Source organism: Panthera leo, chromosome B1 (assembly GCF_018350215.1).
Source record: "Panthera leo isolate Ple1 chromosome B1, P.leo_Ple1_pat1.1, whole genome shotgun sequence".
NCBI classification, from domain to species: Eukaryota; Metazoa; Chordata; class Mammalia; order Carnivora; family Felidae; genus Panthera; species Panthera leo.
The window spans coordinates 1,800,633-1,809,136 of NC_056682.1; positions in this window are offsets into that span (position 1 = coordinate 1,800,633).

An 8,504-nucleotide genomic window follows, 5' to 3' on the forward strand; every position below is an offset into this window, starting at 1 on the left:
CTGGCCTGTGGTCGGGCAGCCGTCACCCCGGAAAGCGCTTGCCCTCTGGACCCCCGTCTCCACCACGCCGTCCTGCAGGCCACGGTTATTTTGATCTTCCCATGATTTTCTCACTTCTTATTGGATACGTTCATCCTCTCCACAAGGATGTGTTGCTTGCCTGCAGCGGGCCAGGCCCCGGTTGGGAGGGCCAAGGCCGGGGCACCCACCCGGGGCCACACCGCTCCGGTGCTGTGCAGACGCCTCTGCAGATCTCGCTCATCTCGGCGAGTTCGTGTGCCGGGCCGAACGACGGCCCCCAGATGCCCACATCCTAGTGCCCAGACCCCTTGTTGCCTCACACAGCAAAAGGGACTTAGCACATGTGACTAAATTAAGGATCTTGGGATGAGGGGACGAGACTCGATCCTGGGGGCCCAGGCACCATCACAGGGGTCCTTGCAAGGGAGAGGCGGGCGGGTCAGAGAAGGAAACGGGTGAGGGAGAGAGCCACAGGGGCAAAGCCGAGGAAGGGGCTTGTGCACGCCGGAGAAGCGAGCAAACGGGGCCTCCCCTGGAGTTTCCAGAAGGAACCGGCCCTGCCACCGTCCCGACTTTAGCCGGGGGAGACCCAGGTTGGGTTTCTCACCTGCAGAACCGCAAGCAAGAAACGTGTATTGTTTGAAGCCGAAGCCACAGATTTTATGGCAACATGTCACAGCGACCACAGGGAACCCGCACCCTCCTGTGGATTGAGTTCTTACTCGTGCAGGACTAGGCCACGCAGAGGTGCCGTCAGATGGCGGCCACGCTGGAGGCCCTGAGGAATCCTGCGGAGGCTTCTCGTCTTCTGCTGGACACCTTCCGGGGCGAAGGGCAAGATGGGACCGGACAGCAGATCGTCTGAAAGGTCTTCTTGCAACCGGGTGGAGGGGCACCAACCCGCGGAGTGACCATCAGCCCCGTGTCCCAGCAGCGCCCCCGGGCTGCTGCACGCTGAGCTCTGTTCAGGAGTCACCGGGTGCCACCTGACCCAGCAGGGCTTACGTGGTTTGGAGCGGGCTCTCCAGGTGTGGGGACTGCGTCCCGACTTCCTGTTTTCTGCACTGTGCTCTGCCTGGATGGAGCAGGTGGTGGTCGGGGGTCTCTGAGACCTGCAGCCCCCCGGGTGTTCCCACAGCACGCCCGCTGCCTGGTGGGCCTCCAGTGCCCAAGGACTCAGGGCAGAAGCCAGATGCAGGCCCTGCGGCCCCAGGCCGTGTGAAAATGACACCTTACTGTTCTCCACGGCGGCTGAGGTGTGGTTTGGGGCCACAGCCGTCTCCCGAGTCCCCTGGCCTTCCCGGAGCTCTGCCCATGGCATCTTTTCTGCAGGGGACCCCGTGAACTCTCACGGCCCCACGGGGCGAGGGCAGTGAATCCCTGCAGCCGGCACAGTCCCTTCTGAACGCTTCTGAACGCAGCCTCCTCGAACCCTCTCCCGTCCCCTTGGAGGCCTGAGTCCCAGGCCAACCTTGTGGCCGGGCAGGGAGACCCCTCGCTTGGCAGAAGAGAGGTGACGTGTGGGAAAGAAGGGGGCGTGAGAGCGGGACGGGCTGAGGGGACAGTGGGGCGACTGGAGGTTCAGCAGAGTCTCTGTGGAACTCATTCCCCAAACACACTTGTCCAAAGTAATCGCATTTATGTTTTCTTTTCCTTTCTAAGAGCAAAACGGTAGACGTTCAAGGGGAAATAAAAGGCACGAACAACAAAGTCGTCAGGCGAGGATGTCTCTGATGACAGGCTGGTCCTGGCCCAGGACACCTGGCGGGCAGGGCGGGGACGGACCCTCAGCCAGCGGCTCTGGGACCTCGCGCCCACCGGGCAGCGGGGTCTGGGCCCGGCCTGGGGAAAAGTGGCGGACAGGCTTCGGAGAGGCCCCGAGCGGGCCTGGACGCAGAGCTGGGAGCAGCCCCCGGACGCGCACCGTGTCAGGTGCGACACAGGTGCGGCGGGGAGGCTCCCGTAACGCAACCGCTTTCGTGCGTGGACATTTCCGCCCATCTCGTCCGGCGGCTCCCGGAGGCGCCCGGCTCGGCCTTGCTGGAAGGGTCCGGATGATCGCAGGAGCTCAGTGCCATCGTCCGCTTACCCGGGGGTCCCCTCCCACGGAGGCTCCCTCCGGAGCGGGACCCCAAAGATGCCCGAGGAGGGGAGACACAGCAGGAGGCAGAGGCCTCTCGGGAGGAAGGCAGGGGGAGCTGGGAAGGCTTGGTGGCCCCGGGCCTCCTGCGGTGGCACAGGACGACTGTGAGCTGCGGGGTCCCGTCCCCTGCAACTGTGCCAGGCGGCCCTTCCTCCGGCCGAGGCCGCCCCCTGCTTCCGGGGGACTGAGCGCAGGAGTGGGGGGCCGAGGAAGCAGCGTCCAGCATCTCTGTAACCACGAAACCAGAGCATCGCGCACCCGAAAGGCCAGGGTTCACACAGGCCCTCTGGCTTCGATGTCCCTCAGGAGCGCTCTCCTGGCGGGCGCCCGGCCGAACCCCGGAGCGGCGGGAAAGAGGCCGTGTGCTGGAAGACGCGGAGGCCCCCCTGGCCGGCCGCCAGATTCCGTGTCCACATACAGACTTTTAATCGTTTATCCTGAGAGAGAGCCGGTGCGGGGGTGGGGGGGCGGCCAGAGAGGGAGGGAGAGAGAAAATGCCAGGCAGGCTCCGCCCTGTCAGCCCAGAGCCCGACGTGGGGCTCGAGCTCACCAACCGTGAGCTCCTGACTGGAACCAAAATCAGGAGTCAGGTGTTTGACTGAGCCCCCCCGGGCGCCCCGGATTCTGTGTATGTTTATTGGAAATAGTCTAGAGCCCCTTTGTGACCACCCCTCCCCCATCCCGTGGCTACTTTTCCGCGAGCCCATTGCCCAGCCCCACGGGAAGTCGAGGTCCAGACAGATGAGGCAGGAGAGCCCAGCCGTGCCGCCCTGGGTGCCGTGGCCCGGGGCTTCTCGAGGACCAGCCGGCAGCCTGCTGCTCCTCAGACCCACATCCTCCAGCCGGGCCGGGTCCCCGAGTGTCCCCAGGCCGCGTGTGGAGCAGAGACGCGGGTGACATTTTGACAGAATGCCGTGTGCCCATTTAGCTGCGTCCCGAGGAAGTGGCCGTCTGTATTGTGTATCCTTGCCAAACTCTCCTTTGTCCACCCATTCATTTGTATCGTATTTTGAGAAGGCCAGTCCTCAACGGGTTAAAAACAAGGAAAACAGCCACGTGCTCCCCCACAGCAGACCGTCTGAGAGGCGAAGACCCCAGACCCCTGTCCTGCTTTCCCAGAGCTGCCTTAAGGAAGGGCCGCGGGAGGCCGGGGCAGGGGCCACGCGCCCTCCCACGGTCCGTAGGCCAGGCCGGCACCCCTGCGTCACGGCCTCGCCGTCTGAGGGCCGGAGCTCGCCGGCATCCTCGGCTGTGGCCGTATCGTTCCAGCCTCTGCCTCTGCCTTCACTCGGCCTCCCTCTGTGCCCGTCCACGTCTGTGACGGAGTCTCCTTCTGGAAGGACCCGCTCACCTTGCGTTAGGGCCCGCCCTAACTCGCTCATTTCAGTTTGGCTGCCCCATCTCCAAATAAGGTCACGCTCTGAGGGGCTGGGACTCCAACATGCCTTTATCGGGGGTCGGGGGGACACAACTTGACCCATAAGAACCTTTAAGTTGGGTTTAACTGGATAAGGTGTCCTTATTTAGTTTATACTTTTGAGATTTCCTAATTAGACCTTTACTGTGTGAAAACTTGAAAAAAACAAAACTTTTTTTGCAGTCCCTGTGTTATCAGTGGGGAGACAGTAACACTGTGCTTCCATTTTGATTTTGGTTTTTGTCTCATTTAACCTTGCACCTCACCTAAGGCATTGCTGACATTGTTTTCTTTTTAACTGGATTTTTTTTTTTTAAGTTATTTATCTTGAGAGAGAGAGAGAGAGCAGAGGAGGGGCAGAGAGCAGGAGCGAGACAGAATCCCAAGCAGGGTCCTGGCCATCCGCAAGGAGCCTGACGTGGGGCTCGAACCCACGAATCGCAAGATCCTGACCTTGCTGCTTAACTGACCGAGCCACCCAGACGCCCCACGAGCATTCCTTGTATAGTGAAATCAACTGTGCTGTAGAAGAGACTGATCTGAGAACAGCAGGCACCCCGCTCTGGGGACTGCCTTCCCGGCGTGGCGGTAAAGGCACCGGGCCCTCCTGCTGCACCCACACCACTGGGCGTCCCCAGTGCTGCTTGTCCAGGAGAGAACTCCCGTCCTGGCCCTAACCTACTAGAGCAGTGGGCAAACGGCAGGAGATTCCCTTCCGGAAAGTTCCTGCAGGCCCACTGTGTGAAGTAGGAATGTTGAGCAGAATGGTTTTTAGGGCAGAGAAGGACCCACCCCCCAGGTTGCAAGGCCAACACCCTCCCTCCCCGCCCCCAGTCTCGGGCGACTCACCCACCGGGCAGCTTCAGCTGGAAAAGTGAACCCTTCACTCACAGCACAAAGTGTTTGGGGCTTGGGGTGGAAATCCGTGTGGCAGGATGAAGCCATCGAGATGTACTAGGAAGCCAATTTGATTTTTAACGCATCGATTCCCGTTACACGAAGTATGGTTTTGTGCCTCCTTGATCTGTACTCGGAAGATAGGACTCATTCATTTGGAAAGACGGTGTTTCACTGTCAATGTGAAGAAGGGCCTGGGGTTGGGCAGGACTAGCATCCCTGCTCGGCCGCACGTGACACGAAAGTGACATCGGACTCTTTGAGAGAGAGTCCGTTCCCTCAGCTGTAAAACTGCCCTCTGGCAGTGCGTGTATCTACACCTGGGTATTTTGCGGAGTTACATGCACGCTTACGTGTAGGTATACCGCGAAGATTCATGTGAGATCGTATTTGATTGTAAATAACTTGCTCTAACAGGATAAACACATGCCTTGAAAGTATTTAAAAATAACTGTTCAGTTGGTATGTCTTTTCCAAGAGAAGGTTTACCAGAATCAGCACTAATGAACTTCACGGCCCTTAGGGATTGCAGTCCTGACTCACTTGACAGGAACTGTTGGCCTCCTGGTGGCCTGCCAGCACCCCCTGCCCCCCTCCTTCCGCTGCCCACAGTGATGAAGGACGGCAGGAGGGAGACACTCAGCACAATCAGGCTTCCTCCTCTCACCGACTGGACCAGCACCGAGCACAGCTTGATCTGCTCACAGTGCTGGCCCTGGGGCTTGAGGCTAAAAAGACAGGTCTCCATTGTCCTATTCAGATCAGGACCGCTCAGGTATTCTCCTAAACCCGGGACTGTCCGTAACAGAAAATGTGTGCAGTGACATCACAAGTACACGGTCAGTACACAACCAGTTAATGGCCAATCGTCAACAGTATTTCAGGGCACTTACATTCCTCTTTTTCGCGCGTAACATTCTCAGGCACGGGCTAATTAGATGCTTGGGAAAACTCAGGCCTGAGGAGAATATTCACCATGTTGAAGAAATGGCTTACACGACACTACAAACGGACCCAGAGCCATCAGAGCCGAAGGGGGTAGTCACAGTGGGGCCAGGGGAATTTCGGGGAGCTCTGTGTAGGAGATGGCTTCGTGTTCGTACGACACGGGCAGAATTTTTCAAGGCCGCGGGGACTGATGTTTCCACACCAACACACAGATATTCTGGTTAATTTTTCATGCCAAGAGACTCAAAGCACTATGTAGCAACGGGATCGATTCCTGACAGCTACTGGAATTTAATTGCTTCTTATTGGAAGGCAGGAGTGCATCAACTCTTATGGGCTATTAAGCTTTGGGGAAACTATCTGCTCTCTGGCATCAGCACAAGTAGAAAACCGGTGTCCAGCATCCAAACAGGGCTCAATGCTGGACTGCCCAGCCGCCTGAATCTTCTGTAAGTACTGGGTGTTGTGTGATGAAAACGACATGCAGAAGCACAGAACTGGGAACACAGAAAGTATTTGCTGACACTCAGCCAGAGGGGCAGTGACAAAGTCACAGGTGACGAGTGGGGCTGTCCTCCCGCTAGAGTTAAGACCCACTGAGCTAAATGCCTTGCATGTGTCACCTTGGTCAGACAGAAGAGGACAGAAGACCACAGAGAGGTCAGGGGTTCTGTGCAAATTTCTTAAGATGGAGAAATGGTGACATTGGTGTTTGAAATCCCATCTGTTGAATTCCAAAGCTGTGCTCTCTGCTCTCCCCATGCAGTTTCCAGATGGGGGTCAGAGTCCCCTAAGCCTGGTGCCCAGGCCGGGAGACCCTGCATTTATTAGGGGGCCGGACACCATCTCACCCAGGGCAATTCTGAGTTTCACTTACATTTTCATTTATACCTCATACAGCTCTGCACAGCTCGTTTATACACTTCAAGTGTGCCATGCGTGGTTAGGCTCTTTCTGAGCAGTGGAAAATTTAAAATAGTAAAATAATAATATTCTTGAAATACTGTTGGAATGGACGTTATTTAATGTTTACGACAAGTCCTTCTTTTTCTGGGTATTGTTGGATCCCATGTTTGATTTCAGGGACTCTGGATGTCCCTGTAGTTTGAATGACTTCCTAATTAAATGCATGGATCGTTCCACGGCAATTTCCATTGGCCATATTGGGACCACAGTACATTTTTAAAAATAAAACATGTAAAGTCTGAAAATGGATGGGGTTCCCCACACACCTTATCTACCAGATGGCATATGGGTTGGATGAATATTTTAAGTTAATTCATTTACTTTTTCACTCATTCAATAAACATTTACTAAGAACCTAGTATATGGCAAGCATAGTAAGATCCCGCGGGAAGAAAAGTTAAATGTGACGTATTACCTGATCTCTGGAAGTTTGAAGAACGGTAGAGAAGACAGGCCAGTACTCCACCTTTGGTTGGGGAAAACTTAGGGGCCACTGGATTCTAATCCACAAAAGTGGGTGGGGGACGTGGATGAGGCTATAAAGCTGTGGGTCAGCCTAAAGCTTCCCCTGAAAGAATGGGGGTGAGGGCTGGAGGCATTGCTGGGAAATAAGTTTAAAACTCCACTCCAGGCATCTTTAAGCCAATGGAGCTGGGTGAGCTAGTGACACACAGTCTCCATGTGAAGGTGAACAGAACATCCGCGAAAAAAGATCCCAGTAGATTTTGGAATGTTTTTGGAGTAAAGAGAACAAAACAAAAATGGAGCATGATGGGAATGAGTTCAGCCCCCAAAAGATCTGCTTCTGGTATAGTTAACTGATAATTTAAAAATATACATCCCCGGGGCGCCTGGGTGGCTCAGTCGGTTAAGCGTCCGACTTCAGCTCAGGTCACGATCTCACGGTCCGTGAGTTCGAGCCCCGCATCGGGCTCTGGGCTGATGGCTCAGAGCCTGGAGCCTGCTTCCAATTCTGTGTCTCCCTCTCTCTCTGCCCCTCCCCTGTTCATGCTCTATCTCTCTCTGTCTCAAAAATAAATAAACGTTAAAAAAAAAATTAAAAAAAAAAAAAATACATCCCAGTAGTTTGCTTGGTTTCTGCTTCCTTTGATCCAAATCCCGAGGTAAAGTATTCCACTTGGCAGAATGAAAACGTTTTTTAAGGATGTTCTCAGGGTGGTAGCTCTGGCGCTGAAATCCAAAAGCCTCGCAGCGTATGAAACCAGCAAAGGCTGTCAAAAGCAAAATTTGAAAAAAGTCAAGTCTGAGGCTCTCTGGGCCTATGGAAATGTAATCATCATAATTTTTGCATAAAACTTAAAAATAGCGTTTGCCATCAGGGGTCCAGTCTTAATTAGAACTGACCTGGGCAGGAAGCAGCTGTATGTAGGAATAAAAAGCAGCTGAAGTCAGAGGAAGTGTCTCCCTTGTCCACTGGTTTTGTGGAGCTAACACTTCACGTTCTCGGTGAGGTCCAGAGGGTCCCCCCTTGGCCCTATGCCAGGTCTGAGCTGCAGGGAGCCGGAGATGGTTGAGGCCACACTTCCAGACAGAAGAACAAAGTTCAGCAGTTTCCTCTGAGCGTTCGCAACGTTTTTGTCTTTTATCCTGGAATCTGCAAGGAGGTAGGCAGTAGGTTTTTAACCACTAAATATGCCAACAACGCAGCGTCCCCAATTTTGCAAACATATGTAAACACTACATTTTATCGCACGGTTTTGTAACGGAGGAGCGGGGGAGGGGAAGCAGGACACAAAAGAGTGTGGTCGGGGCAGAAACCCCGAGCCCGCCGGCGGGAACCTGCTCTCCGCTTCTCGCGGGGTGGCTGCGGGGATTCACTCACACCGGGGCGCAGCTCGGGCCCAGCATCGGCCGTGGGGCCGTCGTGGGGACAGGTGGCGCCGCCCTCCACGCCTGCAGCCCGCATCTCGGCAGGAAGTCCCGGGGTCCTGGAAAGGGTTAAGCGGGCGGCGGGCGGGCGGGGCGCGCGGAGGAGGCCCCGGCGCCGAGCCGCAACCCTCTCCCCCGAGCCGGGACTCGCGGCGGCGCGGGCTCGCGCTCCCGCCCGGAGGCCGCGCGCCCGTGTGCACGCGCGCCCGGCCCAGGCTGTGG